This window comes from Parasteatoda tepidariorum, chromosome 3 (assembly GCF_982258835.1).
Source record: "Parasteatoda tepidariorum strain Cologne lab strain chromosome 3, Ptep-v5.0, whole genome shotgun sequence".
Classification (NCBI taxonomy): domain Eukaryota; kingdom Metazoa; phylum Arthropoda; class Arachnida; order Araneae; family Theridiidae; genus Parasteatoda; species Parasteatoda tepidariorum.
Genome location: NC_141757.1, coordinates 6,978,886 through 6,992,243, shown reverse-complemented (window position 1 = coordinate 6,992,243; position 13,358 = coordinate 6,978,886).

Below are 13,358 nucleotides of genomic sequence, written 5' to 3'. Positions count from 1 at the left end.
ATAAAAGTTCTATATAATGGCAGCTTACGTGCAGTAAATTAAACTTGTTAATTTTCTCAATTTCGTCATTTTTTTTTCTTCTGAATTAGTAATTTCCTTTTGTATGGCAGTATAGTTTGTAATAATATAATACCTGACCGATTTTTAATATTATTGGTTAATAATAAGGGGAGATATGGGGCCCTATATCTATGCAGTATATGAGCAAAAATTTCTCACTTTTCACGCTTTAAAACGCAATTAGAAATATATGCACACGTACTTCCATAATATTTGTGTATAATTATCTCCTTTGGTATGGTACTATAGTATGTTACAATTTAAAACCTGACCTAACTTGTTACAGTACAGGAGAAATACTATATAATAATGTTATGAGAAATACTATATAATACTGTTTACTTCTTTCTAGTGTGAATAATTGCTTAAATAGGGCGAAATTACTGCTCATACACTGTACATATAAATTGCCTCGTACCTCCCCTTAATATTAACGTTTAATTTTCGGACTCGACCAGATATTATATTATCATATACTCAGGGGCCCCCACCAGAGGGGGAGGTGGGTGCACGATGCGCCCACTTAAAGCTTGGGGGGGATTTTTACACTAAATAAAACGAATAGTTTGGGGGGGGATTTAGAATTTGCCCGAGAATGCGCCCAAGAGCTTGGGGGGTGGGGGCCACTGCATATACTAAACTACCATACTAAAGAAAATAATTATAAATAAATTAGGAGACTCACCATGTGACACTATTGAATTGTCCATTTCATAAATTATTATTTTTCTTTTTCGAAATGCGAATAATAGCATAAAAATTGTATAATTCTTGCTCATATACAATACATAATGAAGGCCCATATCTCCCCTTATTATTAACCTATGTTTTTCAATCTGGCCACCAGATAGTAAACATATAATATTTCTAGATAAATTAGTGAACTCACAAAGTGGCACAATATGGTTTCATAGAAAAGCACAAGAAATTCCCGAATGCTTGTTAAAAGGCGGACAACCAGGCGTGGTGTGGCTGTTCGGGTGAAGTGCCTCGAAGGGTCGGAGTTCATGCCTCGGTCTTGGTCAACATATAAAAAATACATTTTATAAAAATAAACGTATTTTTTATTTATTTTACATTATTGCAACGTTAATGAAATATTTCTTTTTTGTAAAATTACTATTTTTCCTTTCTTAAGCTCGTATAAAAGCGATGAAATTTTAGAAATTGTTGCTCATATATTATACATATAAATGGTCCAATATCTCCTTAATATTAAAGTATAATTTTTAAACTTGATCAGATACTATATCATAATATACTACCCATGGCGAATTAGGGGCCCACAATGTGGTTCCATAGAAAAAGAGCGGAAATTACTGACAACCTTGTTTTGAGTTTGACAGACAGGTGTGCTGGGGCCCTTTGGGTTAAGTGACACAAAGCTAGAAATAGGTAGTTTCGAAGGTCAGAGGTTCAAACCCCGGTCATGGTAATGTTTGAAAATTATATTTGAAAAAACAAATGTTTTTTTATATTTATTTTACGACATTGTAACGCAAAAAAAAAAATTCCTTTTCTTAATTTTTTTAAAGTATTTAAAAAAGGGGATATTGCTGCTGATATACTGTCTGTATAAAATACCCCATATCTTCCTTTAATATTAACTTATAATTTCCAAACTCGAACCCAAATTAGGGAACTCACGAGGGGGCAAAATATGGTTCCATTGGAAAAGCGCTGGAAAGTACTATATAAGTGGATATGTAAATTTATATACACTATGTATACTTAAAATAGTGTATTAAAACAAGTAAATTCGAAGGCACTTTTCAATGTTAACAAACGGCCCGATATCGGACCTTAATATTAACCTTTAATATTTCAAATGGGCCACGTATTATATTACCTAGGAATAATGTACCCTACCAAAGGAAATAATTATAGACCCTATAGGGGGTACACAATGTGGCCCTGCATTTTACAATGTATGAACGCGGGGCAGGTATGTGAAGCGTGGTGCAGTTGGTAGCGCTGTGGAAAAGGATGATATGTAGTCCTGGGTTCGATACCCTGCAAGGGTCGACTTTAAATTTTTTTAATTTCTTTTATATTATGTTTTTTAATATACTTTTCAACAATTTAGCGTGAATGAAGTGTTCAGAATATATAAATAACTATTTTTCCTTTATGAAATAGCGAATAGTAGCTAATGAACTGATAAATTTTGATTATTTATTTATTTATTTTATTTAATGTTATTTTTTTAACTTCTTTCTCAACATTTTTAAGGGAATTACGTGTTTTATACGTGAAAAGAATTATTTTTCTTTGTTAAAGAGCGAATAATGGCTGAAAAAAAGACAAAAGTCGTATCAGGAGGTACGCACACGACACACCCCGTTACTCCCTATAATATTAACCTATAATATTAACCTATAAATTTCAAACTCGGAAGGAAATTAGAGTCTAATGTAACAAGCAATTGAAGCAAAGGAATTTTTTATAGGCTAATTAGTGGGCCCACAATGTTCCAAAATATGTTTTGTTGACTAAACTGGAGGAGGTGCTTTAAGCTAAATATACGCAGAACACGAATGTGAAGCGTGGTGCAGTTGGTTGCGCAGTGGGCAAGGATGATTTGTCGTCCCGGAAGACTTGGGTTCGAAACCCTGCAACGGTCGACTTTAAATTTTTATTATTTATTTTATATTATGTTTTTTAATATACTTTTCGACAATTTAGCGTGAATGAAGTGTTCAAAATATGTAAATAACTATTTTTCCTTTATGAAATAGCGAATAGTAGCTAACGAAATGATAAATTTCGATTATTTATTATTTATTTATTTATTTCATTTAATGTTATTTTTTTAACTTCTTTCTCAATATTTTTAAGGGAGTTAAGTGTTTTATACGTGAAAAGAATTATTTTTCCTTGTTAAAGAGCGAATAATGGCTGAAAAAAAGACAAAAGTCGTATCAGGAGGCGCGCACACGACACACCCCGTTACTCCCTATAATATTAACCTATAAATTTCAAACTCGGAAGGAAATTAGAGTCTAATGTAACAAGCAATTGAACCAAAGGAATTTTTTATAGGCTAATTAGTGGGCCCACAATGTTCCAAAATATGTTTTGGTGACTAAACGGGAGGAGGAGCTTTAAGCTAAATATACGCGGAGCACGAATGTGAAGAGTGGTGCAGATGGTAGCGCTGTGGACAAGGATGATATGTAGTTCCGGAAGTCCTGGGTTCGAAACCCTGCAACGGTCTACTTGAAATTTTTTTTATTTATTTTATATTATGTTTTTTAATATACTTTTCGACAATTTAGCGTGAATGAAGTGTTCAGTATATATAAATAACTATTTTTCCTTTATGAAATAGCGAATAGTAGCTAAGGAACAGATAAATTTTGATTATTTATTATTTATTTATTTATTTTATTTAATGTTATTTTTTTAACTTCTTTCTCAATATTTTTAAGGAAAAAAGTGTTTTATACATGAAAAGAATTATATTTCTTTGTTAAAGAGCGAATGATGGCTGAAAAAAAGACAAAAGTCGTATCAGGAGGCACGCACACGACACACCCCGTTACTCCCTATAATATTAACCTATAAATTTCAAACTCGGCCTGAAATTAGAGTCTAATGTAACAAGCAATTGAACCAAAGGAATTTCGTATAGGCTAATTAGTGGGCCCACAATGTTCCTAAATATGTTTTGGTGACTAAACGGGAAGAGGTGCTTTAAGCTAAATATACGCGGAGCACGAATGTGAAGCGTGGTGCAGTTGGTAGCACTGTGGAAAAGGATGATATGTAGTCCCGGGAGTCCTGGGTTCGATACCCAGCAAGGGTCGACTTCAAATTTTTTTAATTTATTTTATATTATGTTTTTAAATATACCTTTCAACAATTTAGCGCGAATGAAGTGCTCTGTATATATAAATAACTATTTTTCCTTTATGAAATAGCGAATAGTAGCTAACGAACTGATAAATTTTGATTATTTATTATTTATTTATTTATTTTATTTAATGTTATTTTTTTAACTTCTTTCTCAATATTTTTAAGGGAAAAAAGTGTTTTATACATGAAAAGAATTATATTTCTTTGTTAAAGAGCGAATGATGGCTGAAAAAAGGACAAAAGTCGTATCAGGAGGCACGCACACGACACACCCCGTTACTCCCTATAATATTAACCTATAAATTTCAAACTCGGCCTGAAATTAGAGTCTAATGTAACAAGCAATTGAACCAAAGGAAATTTTTATAGACTAATTAGAGGGCCCACAATGTTCCAAAATATGTTTTGGTGACTAATCGGAAGGAGGTGCTTTAAGTTAAATATACGCGGAGCACGAATGTGAAGCGTGGTGCAGTTGGTAGCGTTGTGGACAAGGATGATATGTAGTCCCGAAAGTCCTGGGTTCGAAACTCTGCAACGGTCTACTTTAAATTTTTATTATTTATTTTATATTATGTTTTTTAATATACTTTTCGACAATTTAGCGTGAATGAAGTGTTCAGTATATGTAAATAACTATTTTTCCTTTATGAAATAGCGAATAGTAGCTAACGAAATGATAAATTTCGATTATTTATTATTTATTTATTTATTTCATTTAATGTTATTTTTTTAACTTCTTTCTCAATATTTTTAAGGGAGTTAAGTGTTTTATACGTGAAAAGAATTATTTTTCTTTGTTAAAGAGCGAATAATGGCTGAAAAAAAGACAAAAATCGTATCAGGAGGCGCGCACACGACACACCCCGTTACTCCCTATAATATTAACCTATAAATTTCAAACTCGGAAGGAAATTAGAGTCTAATGTAACAAGCAATTGAACCAAAGGAATTTTTTATAGGCTAATTAGTGGGCCCACAATGTTCCAAAATATGTTTTGGTGACTAAACGGGAGGAGGAGCTTTAAGCTAAATATACGCGGAGCACGAATGTGAAGAGTGGTGCAGTTGGTAGCGCTGTGGACAAGGATGATATGTAGTTCCGGAAGTCCTGGGTTCGAAACCCTGCAACGGTCTACTTGAAATTTTTTTTATTTATTTTATATTATGTTTTTTAATATACTTTTCGACAATTTAGCGTGAATGAAGTGTTCAGTATATATAAATAACTATTTTTCCTTTATGAAATAGCGAATAGTAGCTAAGGAACTGATAAATTTTGATTATTTATTATTTATTTATTTATTTTATTTAATGTTATTTTTTTAACTTCTTTCTCAATATTTTTAAGGAAAAAAGTGTTTTATACATGAAAAGAATTATATTTCTTTGTTAAAGAGCAAATGATGGCTGAAAAAAAAACAAAAGTCGTATCAGGAGGCACGCACACGACACACCCCGTTACTCCCTATAATATTAACCTATAAATTTCAAACTCGGCCTGAAATTAGAGTCTAATGTAACAAGCAATTGAACCAAAGGAATTTCGTATAGGCTAATTAGTGGGCCCACAATGTTCCTAAATATGTTTTGGTGACTAAACGGGAGGAGGTGCTTTAAGCTAAATATACGCGGAGCACGAATGTGAAGCGTGGTGCAGTTGGTAGCACTGTGGAAAAGGATGATATGTAGTCCCGGGAGTCCTGGGTTCGAAACTCTGCAACGGTCTACTTTAAATTTTTTTTATTTATTTTATATTATGTTTTTTAATATACTTTTCGACAATTTAGCGTGAATGAAGTGTTCAGTATATATAAATAACTATTTTTCCTTTATGAAATAGCGAATAGTTGCTAATGAACTGATAAATTTTGATTATTTATTTATTTATTTTATTTAATGTTATTTTTTTAACTTCTTTCTCAATATTTTTAAGGGAATTAAGTGTTTTATACGTGAAAAGAATTATTTTTCTTTGTTAAAGAGCGAATAATGGCTGAAAAAAAGGCAAAAGTCGTATCAGGAGGCACGCACACGACACACCCCGTTACTCCCTATAATATTAACCTATAAATTTCAAACTCGGCCTGAAATTAGAGTCTAATATAACAAGCAATTGAACCAAAGGAATTTTTTATAGGCTAATTAGTGGGCCCACAATGTTCCAAAATATGTTTTGGTGACTAAACGGGAGGAGGAGCTTTAAGCTAAATATACGCGGAGCACGAATGTGAAGAGTGGTGCAGTTGGTAGCGCTGTGGACAAGGATGATATGTAGTTCTGGAAGTCCTGGGTTCGAAACCCTGCAACGGTCTACTTGAAATTTTTTTTATTTATTTTATATTATGTTTTTTAATATACTTTTCGACAATTTAGCGTGAATGAAGTGTTCAGTATATGTAAATAACTATTTTTCCTTTATGAAATAGCGAATAGTAGCTAACGAAATGATAAATTTCGATTATTTATTATTTATTTATTTATTTTATTTAATGTTATTTTTTTAACTTCTTTCTCAATATTTTTAAGGAAAAAAGTGTTTTATACATGAAAAGAATTATATTTCTTTGTTAAAGAGCGAATGATGGCTGAAAAAAAGACAAAAGTCGTATCAGGAGGCACGCACACGACACACCCCGTTACTCCCTATAATATTAACCTATAAATTTCAAACTCGGCCTGAAATTAGAGTCTAATGTAACAAGCAATTGAACCAAAGGAATTTCGTATAGGCTAATTAGTGGGCCCACAATGTTCCTAAATATGTTTTGGTGACTAAACGGGAGGAGGTGCTTTAAGCTAAATATACGCGGAGCACGAATGTGAAGCGTGGTGCAGTTGGTAGCACTGTGGAAAAGGATGATATGTAGTCCCGGGAGTCCTGGGTTCGATACCCAGCAAGGGTCGACTTCAAATTTTTTTAATTTATTTTATATTATGTTTTTAAATATACCTTTCAACAATTTAGCGCGAATGAAGTGCTCTGTATATATAAATAACTATTTTTCCTTTATAAAATAGCGAATAGTAGCTAACGAACTGATAAATTTTGATTATTTATTATTTATTTATTTATTTTATTTAATGTTATTTTTTTAACTTCTTTCTCAATATTTTTAAGGGAAAAAAGTGTTTTATACATGAAAAGAATTATATTTCTTTGTTAAAGAGCGAATGATGGCTGAAAAAAGGACAAAAGTCGTATCAGGAGGCACGCACACGACACACCCCGTTACTCCCTATAATATTAACCTATAAATTTCAAACTCGGCCTGAAATTAGAGTCTAATGTAACAAGCAATTGAACCAAAGGAATTTTTTATAGGCTAATTAGAGGGCCCACAATGTTCCAAAATATGTTTTTGGTGACTAATCGGGAGGAGGTGCTTTAAGCTAAATATACGCGGAGCACGAATGTGAAGCGTGGTGCAGTTGGTAGCGTTGTGGACAAGGATGATATGTAGTCCCGAAAGTCCTGGGTTCGAAACTCTGCAACGGTCTACTTTAAATTTTTATTATTTATTTTATATTATGTTTTTTAATATACTTTTCGACAATTTAGCGTGAATGAAGTGTTCAGTATATGTAAATAACTATTTTTCCTTTATGAAATAGCGAATAGTAGCTAACGAAATGATAAATTTCGATTATTTATTATTTATTTATTTATTTCATTTAATGTTATTTTTTTAACTTCTTTCTCAATATTTTTAAGGGAGTTAAGTGTTTTATACGTGAAAAGAATTATTTTTCTTTGTTAAAGAGCGAATAATGGCTGAAAAAAAGACAAAAATCGTATCAGGAGGCGCGCACACGACACACCCCGTTACTCCCTATAATATTAACCTATAAATTTCAAACTCGGAAGGAAATTAGAGTCTAATGTAACAAGCAATTGAACCAAAGGAATTTTTTATAGGCTAATTAGTGGGCCCACAATGTTCCAAAATATGTTTTGGTGACTAAACGGGAGGAGGAGCTTTAAGCTAAATATACGCGGAGCACGAATGTGAAGAGTGGTGCAGTTGGTAGCGCTGTGGACAAGGATGATATGTAGTTCCGGAAGTCCTGGGTTCGAAACCCTGCAACGGTCTACTTGAAATTTTTTTTATTTATTTTATATTATGTTTTTTAATATACTTTTCGACAATTTAGCGTGAATGAAGTGTTCAGTATATATAAATAACTATTTTTCCTTTATGAAATAGCGAATAGTAGCTAAGGAACTGATAAATTTTGATTATTTATTATTTATTTATTTATTTTATTTAATGTTATTTTTTTAACTTCTTTCTCAATATTTTTAAGGAAAAAAGTGTTTTATACATGAAAAGAATTATATTTCTTTGTTAAAGAGCAAATGATGGCTGAAAAAAAAACAAAAGTCGTATCAGGAGGCACGCACACGACACACCCCGTTACTCCCTATAATATTAACCTATAAATTTCAAACTCGGCCTGAAATTAGAGTCTAATGTAACAAGCAATTGAACCAAAGGAATTTCGTATAGGCTAATTAGTGGGCCCACAATGTTCCTAAATATGTTTTGGTGACTAAACGGGAGGAGGTGCTTTAAGCTAAATATACGCGGAGCACGAATGTGAAGCGTGGTGCAGTTGGTAGCACTGTGGAAAAGGATGATATGTAGTCCCGGGAGTCCTGGGTTCGAAACTCTGCAACGGTCTACTTTAAATTTTTTTTATTTATTTTATATTATGTTTTTTAATATACTTTTCGACAATTTAGCGTGAATGAAGTGTTCAGTATATATAAATAACTATTTTTCCTTTATGAAATAGCGAATAGTTGCTAATGAACTGATAAATTTTGATTATTTATTTATTTATTTTATTTAATGTTATTTTTTTAACTTCTTTCTCAATATTTTTAAGGGAATTAAGTGTTTTATACGTGAAAAGAATTATTTTTCTTTGTTAAAGAGCGAATAATGGCTGAAAAAAAGGCAAAAGTCGTATCAGGAGGCACGCACACGACACACCCCGTTACTCCCTATAATATTAACCTATAAATTTCAAACTCGGCCTGAAATTAGAGTCTAATATAACAAGCAATTGAACCAAAGGAATTTTTTATAGGCTAATTAGTGGGCCCACAATGTTCCAAAATATGTTTTGGTGACTAAACGGGAGGAGGAGCTTTAAGCTAAATATACGCGGAGCACGAATGTGAAGAGTGGTGCAGTTGGTAGCGCTGTGGACAAGGATGATATGTAGTTCTGGAAGTCCTGGGTTCGAAACCCTGCAACGGTCTACTTGAAATTTTTTTTATTTATTTTATATTATGTTTTTTAATATACTTTTCGACAATTTAGCGTGAATGAAGTGTTCAGTATATGTAAATAACTATTTTTCCTTTATGAAATAGCGAATAGTAGCTAACGAAATGATAAATTTCGATTATTTATTATTTATTTATTTATTTTATTTAATGTTATTTTTTTAACTTCTTTCTCAATATTTTTAAGGAAAAAAGTGTTTTATACATGAAAAGAATTATATTTCTTTGTTAAAGAGCGAATGATGGCTGAAAAAAAGACAAAAGTCGTATCAGGAGGCACGCACACGACACACCCCGTTACTCCCTATAATATTAACCTATAAATTTCAAACTCGGCCTGAAATTAGAGTCTAATGTAACAAGCAATTGAACCAAAGGAATTTCGTATAGGCTAATTAGTGGGCCCACAATGTTCCTAAATATGTTTTGGTGACTAAACGGGAGGAGGTGCTTTAAGCTAAATATACGCGGAGCACGAATGTGAAGCGTGGTGCAGTTGGTAGCACTGTGGAAAAGGATGATATGTAGTCCCGGGAGTCCTGGGTTCGATACCCAGCAAGGGTCGACTTCAAATTTTTTTAATTTATTTTATATTATGTTTTTAAATATACCTTTCAACAATTTAGCGCGAATGAAGTGCTCTGTATATATAAATAACTATTTTTCCTTTATAAAATAGCGAATAGTAGCTAACGAACTGATAAATTTTGATTATTTATTATTTATTTATTTATTTTATTTAATGTTATTTTTTTAACTTCTTTCTCAATATTTTTAAGGGAAAAAAGTGTTTTATACATGAAAAGAATTATATTTCTTTGTTAAAGAGCGAATGATGGCTGAAAAAAGGACAAAAGTCGTATCAGGAGGCACGCACACGACACACCCCGTTACTCCCTATAATATTAACCTATAAATTTCAAACTCGGCCTGAAATTAGAGTCTAATGTAACAAGCAATTGAACCAAAGGAATTTTTTATAGGCTAATTAGAGGGCCCACAATGTTCCAAAATATGTTTTTGGTGACTAATCGGGAGGAGGTGCTTTAAGCTAAATATACGCGGACCACGAATGTGAAGCGTGGTGCAGTTGGTAGCGCTGTGGACAAGGAGGATATGTAGTCCCGGAAGTCGTGGGTTCGAAACCCTGCAGCGGTCTACTTTAAATTTTTTTTATTTATTTTATATTATGTTTTTTAATATACTTTTCGACAATTTAGCGTGAATGAAGTGTTCAGTATATATAAATAACTATTTTTCCTTTATGAAATAGCGAATAGTAGCTAATGAACTGATAAATTTTGATTATTTATTATTTATTTATTTATTTTATTTAATGTTATTTTTTTAACTTCTTTCTCAACATTTTTAAGGGAATTACGTGTTTTATACGTGAAAAAATTATTTTTCTTTGTTAAAGAGCGAATAATGGCTGAAAAAAAGACAAAAGTCGTATCAGGAGGCACGCACGCGACACACCCCGTTACTCCCTATAATATTAATCTATAAATTTCAAACTCGGAAGGAAATTAGAGTCTAATGTAACAAGCAATTGAACCAAAGGAATTTTTTATAGGCTAATTAGTGGGCCCACAATGTTCCAAAATATGTTTTGGTGACTAATCGGGAGGAGGTGCTTTAAGCTAAATATACGCGGTCCACGAATGTGAAGCGTGGTGCAGTTGGTAGCGCTATGGACAAGGATGATATGTAGTCCCGGAAGTCGTGGGTTCGAAACCCTGCAACGGTCTACTTTAAATTTTTTTTATTTATTTTATATTATGTTTTTTAATATACTTTTCGACAATTTAGCGTGAATGAAGTGTTCAGTATATATAAATAACTATTTTTCCTTTATGAAATAGCGAATAGTAGCTAAGGAACTGATAAATTTTGATTATTTATTTATTTATTTTTTTTAATGTTATTTTTTTAACTTCTTTCTCAATATTTTTAAGGAAAAAAGTGTTTTATACGAGAAAAGAATTATTTTTCTTTGTTAAAGAGCGAATAATGGCTGATAAAAAGACAAAAGTCGTATCAGGAGGTACGCACACGACACACCCCGTTACTTCCTATAATATTAACCTATAAATTTCAAACTCGGAAGGAAATTAGAGTCTAATGTAACAAGCAATTGAAGCAAAGGAAGTTTTTATAGGCTAATTAGTGGGCCCACAATGATCCAAAATATGTTTTGTTGACTAAACTGGAGGACGTGCTTTAAGCTAAATATACGCAGAACACGAATGTGAAGCGTGGTGCAGTTGGTTGCGCAGGGGGCAAGGATGATTTGTCGTCCCGGAAGTCCTGGGTTCGAAACCCTGCAACGGTCGACTTTAAATTTTTTTTATTTATTTTATATTATGTTTTTTAATATACTTTTCGACAATTTAGCGTGAATGAAGTGCTCAGTATATAGAAATAACTATTTTTCCATTATGAAAAAGCGAATAATAGCTAATGAACTGATAAATTTTGATTATTTATTATTTATTTATTTAATTCATTTAATGATATTTTTTTAACTTCTTTCTCAATATTTTTAAGGGAATAAAGTGTTTTATACATGAAAAGAATTATTTCTCTTTGTTAAAGAGCGAATAATGGCTGAAAAAAAGACAAAAGTCGTATCAGGAGGCGCGCACACGACACACCCCGCTACTCCCTATAATAATAACCTATAAATTTCAAACTCGGCCTGAAATTAGAGTCTAATGTAACAAGCAATTGAACCAAAGGAATTTCGTATAGGCTAATTAGTGGGCCCACAATGTTCCTAAATATGTTTTGGTGACTAAACGGGAGGAGGTGCTTTAAGCTAAATATACGCGGAGCACGAATGTGAAGCGTGGTGCAGTTGGTAGCACTGTGGAAAAGGATGATATGTAGTCCCGGGAGTCCTGGGTTCGATACCCAGCAAGGGTCGACTTCAAATTTTTTTAATTTATTTTATATTATGTTTTTAAATATACCTTTCAACAATTTAGCGCGAATGAAGTGCTCTGTATATATAAATAACTATTTTTCCTTTATGAAATAGCGAATAGTAGCTAACGAACTGATAAATTTTGATTATTTATTATTTATTTATTTATTTTATTTAATGTTATTTTTTTAACTTCTTTCTCAATATTTTTAAGGGAAAAAAGTGTTTTATACATGAAAAGAATTATATTTCTTTGTTAAAGAGCGAATGATGGCTGAAAAAAGGACAAAAGTCGTATCAGGAGGCACGCCCACGACACACCCCGTTATTCCCTATAATATTAACCTATAAATTTCAAACTCGGCCTGAAATTAGAGTCTAATGTAACAAGCAATTGAACCAAAGGAATTTTTTATAGACTAATTAGAGGGCCCACAATGTTCCAAAATATGTTTTGGTGACTAATCGGAAGGAGGTGCTTTAAGTTAAATATACGCGGAGCACGAATGTGAAGCGTGGTGCAGTTGGTAGCGCTGTGGACAAGGATGATATGTAGTCCCGGAAGTCGTGGGTTCGAAACCCTGCAACGGTCTACTTTAAATTTTTTTTATTTATTTTATATTATGTTTTTTAATATACTTTTCGACAATTTAGCGTGAATGAAGTGCTCAGTATATATAAATAACTATTTTTCCTTTATGAAATAGCGAATAGTAGCTAATGAACTGATAAATTTTGATTATTTATTTATTTATTTTATTTAATGTTATTTTTTTAACTTCTTTCTCAATATTTTTAAGGAAATTAAGTGTTTTATACGTGAAAAGAATTATTTTTCTTTGTTAAAGAGCGAATAATGGCTGAAAAAAAGACAAAAGTCGTATCAGGAGGCACGAACACGACACACCCCGTTACTCCCTATAATATTAACCTATAAATTTCAAACTCGGCCGGAAATTAGAGTCTAATGTAACAAGCAATTGAGCCAAAGGAATTTTTTATAGGCTAATTAGTGGGCCCACAATGTTCCAAAATATGTTTTGTTGACTAAACTGGAGGAGGTGCTTTAAGCTAAATATACGCAGAACACGAATGTGAAGTGTGATGCAGTTGGTAGCGCTGTGGAAAAGGATGATATGTAGTCCCGGAAGTCCTGGGTTCGATACCCTGCAAGGGTCAACTTTAAATTTTTTTAATTTATTTTATATTATG